The sequence below is a fragment of the Triturus cristatus genome, chromosome 7, assembly GCF_964204655.1.
Source record: "Triturus cristatus chromosome 7, aTriCri1.1, whole genome shotgun sequence".
Taxonomy (NCBI): Eukaryota; Metazoa; Chordata; class Amphibia; order Caudata; family Salamandridae; genus Triturus; species Triturus cristatus.
Window position 1 is genome coordinate 816,795,978 of NC_140590.1, and position 12,575 is coordinate 816,808,552.

The following is a 12,575-nucleotide window of genomic DNA, read 5'->3' on the forward strand; positions in this document are numbered from 1 at the left end:
TTAATGTTTCGTCACATATCATCAAAGTTTGCAACACTGTTACAGATATTATGCTTCAAATCATTAAGTGATCGTCTAGGGAGGGAACAACAGGGGGTACAACAGGGTTCGCACATTCCTCCTATTTAAAAAAAAAAAAAAAAAGTGCTCCCAGCTTCTTGTTCTATAACGATGGCATATATGCAGAGGGCACTTGCTGTTATGGGTGATATTTAATGATACATGTAGCAACATTTCAAAATGTATGTTGAAAAACTTTTCATGACTGAGAAGCTATTTGGAAGGGGCAATATGGCAAAATGAAATTAGGTGCAAGTGAAAGTGACGACAGATTTCCTTCAGTTTGAATATTAAAAGGCAATGTCAAATTGCAATGTGAAGATTATTTGTACTGTTGTCAAGATGTATAACTTGTCAATTTTGAGTCTATCGAATTGGTAAACACACTGTTTTGTCACGATTTTAATCACGTTTTCTTAAGGATGTGCAACCCCTGATAAAAAAAAATATGGATCCGTCTTGGCTGGTAAACCATTGAAAAATAACGACTGCCTCATAAGAAATGATAATATTGGAATTGGCTTTATCCAAAATATTTAAAAAGTGTGCTGGCGACAACGATAACATGTTTGCCTCTTTTTAACATCATGGGATTGTGTTGCGATGCTCATTGTTCTATGTCGCCCTAATAAAATGTTCTAGTGAGGGGGTGTAGAAGACATTTGCTCCAAAACTCGTTGGGTGCCATTACAGGTCTGGGTCCAAGTCAAAAGTGGGGGGATTTCATTTATTTTCTGGCTACTGTGCTGTACGGCGGTTTCAAATCAGGTTCGAACTCCAGACCCGGAGTTGTCGGTGCGCAGAGGGTTAAATCTGCCTCCCACCCCCGGGCGGCTGCGCAGTGTAATGCGTGCACGCCCCCTCACCCGCCTTCTCCCCCTCTTGCCTTCTTGCTCTAGTGCAGGAATTGAATGGCCGGTCCCTGAGCTTCTCCACGCTTTCCAGGGCCTGGGTGGCGCGGGCCCGGGGGCTGTTGGCGGAGACTAGATTCGCAGAAGCGCCCCGGTGGCCAAAGGGGTGGCCACGTGATCACGAAACGAGAGAGGCCCGCTGCGAGGGGTCGTCTGAGTCAGACCCACCCGCCGACACCCAAGGGAAGAATGAACACAACAACAGGTAATGCGCTGGCTCTGGGGAGGGGTGGTGGAGCTGGGGGTGATGTGGCGGCATCCGTGTACTCTGTGCACCATATTGTCCCCAGTTCCTACGACCGGAGTCTCCTCTGTGAGATAGAACGCGGTCTAGGCCTGTCGAAGCCTCGGGCTCGAGTCTGAGCGCAGCCGGAGCTCTTGGAATGGGGCGGCCAGGTACAGAGTGCCTCTGGCGGGGAAGGAGGAGACGTAAGCTTTACAGGCCGTGTTTTTCCGGGGGGGGGGGGGGGGCGGGGATGAGAGAGAAGGCGGGCTGCCCCAAGATTTCCCCAACAGTGGTGTTGTCGTCCCTGAGAAATATTCTCAGCTGTGAAACTGTTCGAGACTGATCATTGACTTTATGGGGGAGAGTGCGGCCTGTATGTTTTGTGGAAGGAATGGGGAAACTATATGTGCTACCCCCCTTGATCATTGGAAAGAAACTACAATGCCGTAGCGATCGTGGCATGTCGGGCATGCTCATTTTGGTTATATAATTGGAGGAAGAGTACATTTGTGTTGTTTACTTATTCGGGGTTTGTAGAGATCGCCTTAAAACAGAAGTCAGTGCGGGTTTAGTGAGTTGGGGGGTGTAGGATTACAGCCTCACATGCCCAGTTTAGATAAAAGAAAAAACAATGTTATTGTAACGCATGTCCCTTCTGAAAACGAGTATCCCTGAATAATTGACAGTTTAATGATTTCATGTATCACAGCCGAAAGGTGGGTGCTGGAGTCTGTTTAAGTGCACTGTAGCGCCCCTTCTCTAATAAATGGTGGCTTTATAAACTTTGATCGGCTTTAACTGGGTCTGCAGTACATGTGAGCTTCAGTCATGCCTGACGTCTGGAGATTGCCCAGTCTTGGGGCTTACACTGTCTGCACTGTGCATTGATCACTGAAAGGAATATATATGCTTCTATCTTTGAACTGACCCCCTGTGACTTTTGTTGCCTTTGGGGGTCTGCTTGCACTTACCATTTTATCCAGCATTGTGTGGGTACTGTATAATCTCGCAGGATACTCAGACAAGCAGATCATGTACCATCTGGCATGCCTCGTGAGTGCATTAATGACCTTTGGTGCTTGTCAGTTTGAGCATTGTGTGGCACCTATCAGCTTTGATGACCAGCTATTAATTGGGTTGATGGTCTTACCTGCTTTCGGACTTCGTGACAACCCACGAATTGCCCCAACAGGACGTCAGTGATTATTCAGGGTATGCCTATACATGCATTGGTAACTGTTAGTGGTTTGATTGCCTCCTTCAATGGGTGTCCTTGTCTGACCAACCCCCTCACACCTTTCTCCCTATTCCGCGGAATGCTCTCACCTCAGCAGAGTGAGTCTCCAAGAGTCATTAAGGAAAATCCAAGTTGCTATATTACTGACATTTTCTTGCTGTTAAAACACCTTTGATGACTTTGCTATTAATGTTCGTTTGCTATTAATGTACATCAAGTCATTCATGAGACAGAAGGCCCCTTCTAAGAGATCTGAACGATGCGCAGTGTCAGCGCGATAAGTGCAATTTTATAGATCTACTGTATTTTGTTTTGCTCTCCAGCCCTGCATATTCAGTCCTCCCTAGTGCGGCGACCATGATATCACATCGCTGAGGACGAGAACTCCCTTCTCTTCCCCCCCCCCCCCCCACCCCACTACCCCCCTGTCATTGTGACTCTAAACCCTGTGTTCAGATTATTGGAGCAACAAAATCGAGCTACTAACCTGTTAAAACATGAAAGCAGAATTATAACCAGCATTGGCTAAGACAGTAGTTCTCTTCTATGAGCGCAGTGGCAGAGTAACGTACATTAGCGCTAAATGCACAATAGTCCTTTAAAAACATTATTTTTAACCATGCTGCACAGCAGCCACATTGCTATACAGCAAGACTACAAATCATGGCCAACGTCTGCAATGCCCAGGCTATAAATCATGAATCGAAGGCAATTTTTGAGCCAAAAGTCTCAAACGCGAGCCCTATTGGCTTTTTCAATGCTTGTTCTCGGTGTCTGCACCACACTCCAGTGATTCAGACCAAATCAGTTGATCTCCTGCATGAAAAAAATATCGCATTTGGCATAACATTCTATCAAATAAAGAAAGTAATTGCACCCATCCCTTAGTGAAAATACATTTGTAAGCCGATAACATCTTTTGCCACAGTAAAAGCAGTTAAAACATCTATTATCACAATAAACATCCATTTCAAAGGAGAAAAGGGCTTCTTTGAGTGTGTCTGGCATAGTATAAAATAACTACAAATGGCAAGAGGTTTAATAAACATGACGGGGAATAAAATAATTTAAATGTAGTCCCCCATTGACAGCGCAATCAGTAGAAGGACAGCAATTCAGCTGAAACAATCAACACTCGGTCCTTGCTTCAGCTGAAAGAAGAGGAAGGGAAGCCATCATGAGCTAGCCAATAGGAAGGCAGCAGATAAGAGTGACAATCAAGCCAACAAATGTTAAGCAATAGGTGGGCTTCAAGTCCTTTGTTGTATACAATATCTCTCCCAAGCTGTTGTAGGCGAGACCTAAAAATGAACACAGGTGTATTATAAAAATTCTATCTGCAGTTAATAAAAACCCGCCTTAGTATGTAAGCTGTCATTAGGTAGCCTGACACAGAAAAAAAACACTTTTTAGGCTGTGATAATTTTATATATTTCCCAAAATTGCTTCAGGTTACTTGTTTTCTCGTTTCCTATTAGCCGAATCAGTGCAATATGAACAGAACCTAGCCTAGCTGAGAGAAGAGCCCCAGTTAGAAGTGAATGTATTCATGGTTAAAGTGCCTCATCTTGAATTTAATGTACAAAAACAGGCTCAACTTTGTCTAGGAAGGCTTCAAGTTTTGGAGTATTCTTCCACATTAAAAATGCATGTGTCAAAGAGCTATTTGAGGCATTTTTGAGCAGTCTACTATGTAGTTATTCCCTAAACATAGCCTTGAAATGGACCACCATACCAATCGTAATGTTCTTTGGAGAAACCCATAACTGCTGCATGCTTATCTGTTTTGCAAGATTCAGACGTGTCCACACCGGCCTAACAATCTTCCCTGCCTCCAAAGACATTGGACAAGCAATCTGTATAGCAGCTTAATTCAGAAGTTCCTACATGCTAACCCAATAAAGGAGTTGTCTAAGCTTAGCATGAGAAGATATATCTGCCATGCCAAGATAGTGGCATGCTGGGTGCAAACGGAAGTTATTTAAAAGAAATAAAGGACCCAAATACAGATAGTAATACCACTTTGCCATATCCCCATATTTCTGCTCCATAAAGTTAGGCATTTCAGAGTTGTGTTGTATAAACTTATTGGGCAGGGGCACCCACCCATCCACCTTTCCTCCAGGCTAAGCTCGTGTTTGTACTTGTGTGGTGTGTCAGGAGGACATTAGACATCGCAATCTGTTGTTGTGGTTTTTTGTTTTCTTTTCATTTAAAGTTTGATTTTAAATTGTTATTCCTAAATATCCCACATCTTTGCCCCCACTTGTGAATTATCCAATGAAATTACGTTCATTTTTAAGCTCTGATTATTTTTAAGCTCTGAAAGTAATAAATTATTTAAAAACAAATGTTGATTGTCAGCCCCTTTAATGTACACAGCTCATTGAATTAGTCTAAAAGGATTTGCAGGCCTGTAGGAGTTTTCAATATCAGTAACGCATCATCTGCAAACAGCATGATTGAGATTTTGCAGTCATCTAAAGTTCAGAGTTTAATTAAAAGTTTGGTATCTTGCCAAAAAGGCAATACCAACAATAAATTGATATACATTGAAAAATAGAAGAGAACAGCATGCTTCTTAAAACCTCCATTCTTCATAAGTGAAATTTTTTTACACCTGTAAACATTTACATCTTTAATTCGCCAATCATACATACAAAACATTCTAAAAATCACAATCGGGAATTTACCTATAAGACAATAATATCCTTATTATTTGTGTAAAATGCAATTGTTAAACTGCAAAATATGCTAATCTTAAGCACAAAATATTCCAAAACACAGCGGACCGGAATTTACCTATAGTTTGACAGTATCCTGATTTTTGTGCAAAATGCAATTGTTTAGGTGAAAAATACAATCCTAGCACAACCCAACTTCTAATATAGAGGGTAAATACAGCAAGAGATAGTGCGGATAGTAAGTGCAAAGCATTCTATAAACCACAAACTCAATTATCCATGGTATGACAATATTGTGATTATTTGTGCATTCAAAAAAGCAATATCTAGCAAAAAACTGCAAGGGGTAATGCCATGGTAGTCCGTCCAGAATGTATTTTTATATCTTATGATGTCTTACGGTGTATTAAAATACTAATAAGTAAACTCAATTTGGCAGGACTCTCCATTCATAAAAATTAGGATCGAATCTACATATTCCATAAGAGTGCCTCTGTTGCAATGAGCTACTCGGCTTAACTAGCTATTCATCAACGACAGACAAAAATTTCCCTACAGTGAAAAACAATCTCATGTTGTTGCACTTAAATATTACTGACCTTAAGTCGCACATGCGTCAAACCTGCACATTTCTATAAACCGAAAGTTGCAGACTTCTTACTTTGTCCTAGCATGTGCACAATATAATTATATGCAAAAGAAGACAATGGAGCATTTGACAGAGGCGACAGATGCCACTTCAATGGCCATTTCCTAATGTGACCACTTTTTATATCACACAAGGTGGAATCTGATCACCATAGTCTGACTCCATTAGATGTTGCAATTTATCTCTATTCCCCTCATCATCTAAATCGCTTTTCCTAGAACACTTCTTTATCATACGTTTTATTATGTTTCTGCTGTGATACAGACTGGCTTTGCTGGTCTTGTGGGATAGCCAAAGCGACCTTATTATCATGTACATTAACAACCCATTGAACTGAGCTCTTCTCCTGATAAGATTTTATTGTTTACCTCAGGGAGCCCTCCTCCGACTTTAGGAAACTGCCCAATTATTAAGAATCCCCTGCTTGTATTTAAATAATATAGCCAGGCCTAGCTCCAGCCTCAAGGCACTGTTCACTGAGTTTCTAGGCAAGCCTAGTTACCATTTCCAGATATTAGTTTAAATAACCTGCAGCTGCTTTATGTTCTTTTCTGCCATAACGTCACAGCCACTCAAAAGTAAACTTATGACTTTTACATTGTAAGTTTCTACTAAATCTTCGATAGACTTATTGCCCAAAGCTGGATTCCTATATAGAACCCCTGCAATTGCTTTGTCGTGTTCTTCCTGAAGGTGTATGTGAGTTTTAAAATGTAGGTCCAATCTAAAGACGAGGCCCAAATATCTAGATGGTCTTTTACCCCTTCCACTCTGCTTAACCACCACTTATGTCTAACGGACTGGACACTTCCTTTTGAAAAGACCATGACCTTTGGTTTTAGAAGTATTTATTTTCCGATCATTGGCCTTACTGTACCCTCAGAATGCACCCAATTGTCTCAGTAGACCCACTGGCATAAAATCCAATAGCAATGTGTCATCAGCATAAAACATTAATAAAATGGCCTCAGCTCCCAATTTTGCTGGAAAGAATGAACCTAGTTTAATACCACCATAGCATCTGCAATATAAATTGAGAACAGGAGCTGAGTCAGAATACACCCCTGTCTAAGGCAATTAGGGGTAGCTATTTTTCTAGACAGAGCTCTGTTGCCCCCTAGTTCCACCCTTGTCAATAAGCCATAATAAACCAGCAGGGCAATAACATTAATGCATTTTTCACCAGAGTAACATCCTATTGAAAGTCAAACGCTGTTGACCAATCAATGTATTACACACAGAGGGGCTGCTTTCTACTAAAGGTGTATTCTTCAGTCAGAAGATTTAAAAGTAGACAGCCATCCGTTGTTGAATACCTTTTTACGGAAACTCAATTGGATCTTTGGTAAATTACTAGCACTGCTTACCCAGTCTTAAATAAACCCAGCATGTGTTTCACATACATTTTACTTGTAATCTCCATCAGAGTAATCATACGGTAACTCAAGGGCAGGTCCTGTTCACCTTTTTTTATACTACAGGACCCTAATGCTTCCTTTCTAGGTTTCTGGTAGATCGTGTCCACTTATCGTTCCAAACTCCGGAGCCAGGAATTGTGCCCACAAACTAGGATTAACTTTGATTTATGTCTGATGTAAGGCCATCAAGACCATGGGCCCTAGAGCTTTTCAAACCTTCTATTACAGCCTCAATACTACTTACTGAGGGGAACCGAGAGCTCTCCACAAACTCCTTCTCTGGCGGCCAGGCATACGTGCTCCCCATTGCTCCTTTATTTTCTACCTTATTTATACAGCTTGGATATATACCTGACCCAAACTTTTTCAGGGAACGGCTCTGCCCGAGAGTAGTATTGGCTATGTTCCAGACGAATTTTAGATCACCCAAACAAAGGGAGACGATTGCCTTCGTCCATACACTTCCCTTTTCTTTCCATTTATTTGTCTTAATCCTTTCCTATAGGTTTTCCTATGAACTTTAATTAGGCACTCCCTATTAATCCTGCTTATTTTGTAAGCCTTCCTTATGTTCTTATTTAATGTAGACTTTGCCCTTGCCTTATCTGAACTATACATATCCCTCCTAACCCGGCCACCATTCCGGCCCACCATCGCCATGTCTCTTTATTGAGGTAATAAAGAAAATAAAAAAAATCCCTTGCTATGTACTGAGATGGTTGATTGATCTGGTATTTCAGAAGTTCCATCATTCCATTTACAGTTTGAGATTTTAATTTTGCTGACCACACTAATCTATGCTCATCCCTACAGTAAATTGACTGACTATTGTGCCAAAGATCTTGGGTAGGCACCACTATACAGCAAGAGCACAAGTGGTTTGGGGTCATTACCTGCAAGATCGCCTATTGCTAGATCCTTAACTAAACCAGCATTTCTAGAAGAGAGTATTACATATTCGATCAGTATTGACACCCTCCTGTGGTCAAAAGTGACCTGGGCCGGCTGATCGCCTACACATCTGGCTTTAATAAGTCTTGCTCAGGTTGTCTAACAGAGTTACTAATTGTCTACCTATCTCATCCACACCCTGCTGGCGCGGCAAAACCTGACACGAATCCCAAGAGCATTTTCTTTCTCCCGTTAAAAACGAATTCTTTGAGTTGGGGGAATCTTTGCATTTAAATCACCCGTCAATAAGATTGGCACATTAGGGAGGGACAGGGTAACCATATCCATTAAAACTGCCAGCTCCTTTAGCTGTTTTTCCTACCTCTTTTTCAGGGGGAAGTATGTATTGATTAGTATTGGATCTGGACCACCATTTATCCCCCTTTTATCCTGTTTTTTCAGTGACAGACCGAAACTGACGTTCTAAAAAAATAAAGTTGTAAATTCCTTGAATAAAAACACTTCCAACAATTTTTGATTTGACAAATAACACAACGGGTAAACCCGGCGACCGAATTGTCCCTTGACTGCTTTATTACTAAAAACTCTATAATCGCTCAGCACCACCTCCTCCAATTCCCATGTCCCATGCAGTGCAATAATCATAACATTTTTATTCTCTATAACAGACAAGAGATTCAAGGTTCCTTTTCAGACCAGCAATATTCCATGACATCAATTAACCTCAGCATCATCAAGATCTACAAAATAGGGGTCTTGAAATCTCCTTATTTTCATTAATTGTTCCCGCAATCCAGATCCATTTATTGTGCTGTTTGATATTTCTTCACAGTTAGTAAAAATGTGCCTCCCCTTCTTTGATTTAACAATAAAGATCCTATCTGAACCAGCAACCTCATGGCCCCTCAAACCCACTACCGGGAGATCAGGGTTAAACTGATTATATTGTGCCACATATGCTCCTCTTGTGCTTTCTCGTAGGTTGGCAACTTTATTTGAAAGGTTTTATATAGCGCTGGCTAGACCCGGGGGTATCAGAGCGCTTTACATGAGTATCAGACCATAGTTGAAGGTTACATGGTTACAAAGGTTACACAGTTTTAGAGCAGAGCTACATAGTTACATGTTGGGTCGAGACAAACAATAAGGACAGATACGTAAGGGAAAAAGCAGGCAAGGGGAGAGATTCAGGGGAGAGGGGTTAGGAGCAGGGGAAGTAGACAGTGAAGGAGGGAAAGAGGAAGGGGAGGGGGAGGGACATAGCATGAAAGAGGAGAGGGAGGGTGACGGGGGCACAAACCAGTAGACGAGTAATAGCTGCGTCCAAAGTCCAGTAAGCTGTGATCCCAGGGGATGTTGTATCATTCCCCCATCTCCGTTGCAAGATGCTCCCTTTACGCAGTGGAATCTCAGAGGAGTCTCTGAGACTCCAAGGCCTATCTACTGGATCCTTCTCCCAAAAAGGGGAGAAGGAGTGCTTTGGCAAGGGGCGCCATACCATACCTCAACTGAGAGTGGCTCCCTTGGCGCTGTGGACTCTCTCGGAGGGATCACTGAGACTCCAGACTATAAATATTGGATCTTTCCCCAACAAGGGGAGAAGGAGTGACTTGCCCGTAAATTAAGACCGTTGTGTAAATGATTCATAAATATCAAAATCTGACCGCCGAAGCTCATCCAGTGAATTCAGAACTTCATCTGCTACTATTCTAGTATAGAAATGAACCAATGCAAATGGCCAGGATGCAACCATAGCACTGGCTTTTGGAAGAACAACCAGGAAGCTGTCTTTAGAGGATAATTTGGCCAGCTGAGGGATTGATTATAAAAATAGATAAAGGTGCAGGATCTGTTTAGGGCTCATCAAAAATATATCAGGGTCAGCAAAAATATCTACCAATTTAAGTGCTAAATCAACTTCCTCTAATGGGTTAACTACAAAACCCTTACCCCACCTTTGATCAGCCTCTGGCCTAAGAGACTCAGCCCCATCAATCATGGGAAATACGGCCTTATATTGTGTGGGTACTAGTATATCCTGCTGCAATGGCACAGGCTTAAACCCAGGGTCATCATTCTCCATTACTGATTCAGTCAAAATAATAGCCGATCTTGGGGGAACTGACTTGTGAAGTACGCTTGACTGTTAATGATTGGGTAGCCGGGACTTCAGGTTGCAGATCCGTCGTAGGGAATTTGATACTTCTCTTGCTTAATCTTTATTTTCCTTATTCCCTTTATTTTTTCCATTTTTTTAGTAGGCTTCTAGGCCTGTTTTACCCTTTTTAGATTTTTTTTAAAATTGGGGAAACTTTACTACTTTTCCCTGAAACAGTAAAAGGACCAGGGAATGCCACCCCTTTATTAGTAACCTCTAGGACTGAAAGATTTTGTTTTTTAAAAAGGGATTCCAAATGAGAAGTCCACTGACAGATCACAACTATTATCCTTTATTTGGGGATTAACTCTAGGGCTCCCCACTTGAACACCTACCTTCATAAAGCTGGGTGTAGGCCTTCTAGGGGCAATTATAATGTAAGATTGTTCAGGCTGGCTTCAAGCTGCTCAATCCACGCCACGCCACTCCACTCGCTCAGTCATTAAGTCGATTGGCACTGATTCTGTGCTGGGCCAGGGCTGGTTCTGTGCCTGGGACTCAAGACCTTAGGACCTCCGAGCTGCTTCTGGCGTTGTCCTCGCTGCTCGCTCTGCTCCACGGTATCTGCCATGCCCACCAACAGTGTGCTCCCATCTCAATGAGATTGGGCAGCCACCTAGAAGTGGAGCATCATTGATACTAGTGTTTACAGAATCCAGGGAAATGAGTAAAGTTGTAAGTGAACAATCTTAATGCACACCCTTTTTGAATGGAAATGGGCTTGTTTTCCACTGATGGACCTCAATGCTAGTGTACTCAGTTTGACATTGTGTAATCTTACAGGATGGATACTAAGCAGACTAGGCGAAATTCCTAGGTTGATTTATGAGCTCCAAAGATGTTTAGGAGCATTATTGGATGCTGGAAACAGGCAGGGTTCCCACAAGCTCATGTTATGTTATGTGAGAATGGACAAGAAAGGCTGTAAGCATTTGGAGGGCACTGAGAAGGATATGCGGCTTCCCATTGATTTCCCAAAAAGTGGCCCGGCTGCTGACAACTGTTGAAACGGTAATAGACAATTATTTTTTGGCCACATTGTTTAAAACCACCTTCATGCTGACCTTTTTTGAGATGTTTAGAGTGAGTGAGCTGGTGGCTCCATCTAGACGTTTTCAGGTCGAGGCATGTTTGCAAACAGAATATTTACAGCTGGGGGCAGCACATGTGGGGATAATGTTGAGGAGCTCAAAGACGGATCAGATCAGGAGAGGAGTGCTGTTGAAGCTGAATTGCTTAATAGAACCAGCCTGCTTCCCGGTATGCCTGCTGAGGAGGTGTCTTGGGATTTGGCTGTCAGGAGGTGGCTCGCTATTCAAAAATGCAGACGGGAGCTACCCGAGCATATTTCAATTCATGGTTGTGATGCGCAGAGCCCTAGCCCAGGCTGGAGCGCACTAGAGAACCTGCACGACACTGCCATGCAATGGCTAGGCGCACCCTCCAAGAAGTGGGATCAGCTCCTGGCTGTCTGAAAGAAACTCCTGAGTGTTAAGTCGGCACCCATTGTCCTGATAGTTCATCGGGGGGTGGGGGCAAGAACCTGGCTGGGCTAGGGAGGAAGGACCTGGTGACCAGCATCAAGAGAGGATTAACTGAGGCGGCGGGACTCTTAGGCAGCACAGTTATCATGTGGTCCCCATGTAGAGATGGAGGAGTACAGTATATCCAGTGGGACTTTGCATAGATCAAGAAGTAAATTGAACAACGCAGTCAGTAAATTCTGTAGGGCAAACAGTTGGTAATACAATTTGCATGGCCTGATTAAGTTAAGAGGTTTGGAGTATTCTGCACGAAGATGAAGTACCCTTGCTGAGCTCGGGAATAGGGGTCTTCTGGGCCAGTCTTACAGCAGCCATGCACCTGGCTGGCTGCTCATGAATGATTTACTGAATAGGTGGTGAGGAGACGCCTGGGGACATGCGTCCCACATGCAGGTAGTGGTAACATCTATGTGAAGGCCACACTCGGTCAAAGACTGGATGGTGGAGGTATCCTTCATGCCTTGGAATGACTTCCGGCAGCACAAGTCAGCTAGAGTGGGTACTCAACATGACACACTCATCCCATGCCAGCAGGACGGACGGCCAGAACCAGATGAACTAAGAAGTGAGTTAAGCCTACCCCAGGTTAAGGTGGTACCTCCCTCCCCCCAACCTAAGAGGCTACAGCACCTAAGACTGCGTTGAGTTCGGGATGACCACCTAACCACAAACGAGAACTCGCAGTGATTATCTGTGACATGATGGAGTGTAGACTAGGGTGGTTTATGGCTTGAAGTGAGGTGATTTATTCATAACTTGATTGATGACTTTGTGAT

At 42.9% G+C, this 12,575-nt stretch overlaps 1 protein-coding gene across 1 annotated transcript in view; it reads left to right on the forward strand.

The window, feature by feature from the left end:
• Positions 1–928: 928 nt before the first annotated feature.
• Positions 929–12,575, forward strand: part of NDST1 (N-deacetylase and N-sulfotransferase 1) — a 328,999-nt gene continuing 317,352 nt past the window's right edge. Inside the window, exon 1 of the mRNA XM_085617708.1 lies at positions 929–1,176. The gene's annotated coding sequence lies outside the window, so the exon portion shown is untranslated. The remainder of the gene's footprint in view (positions 1,177–12,575) is intronic.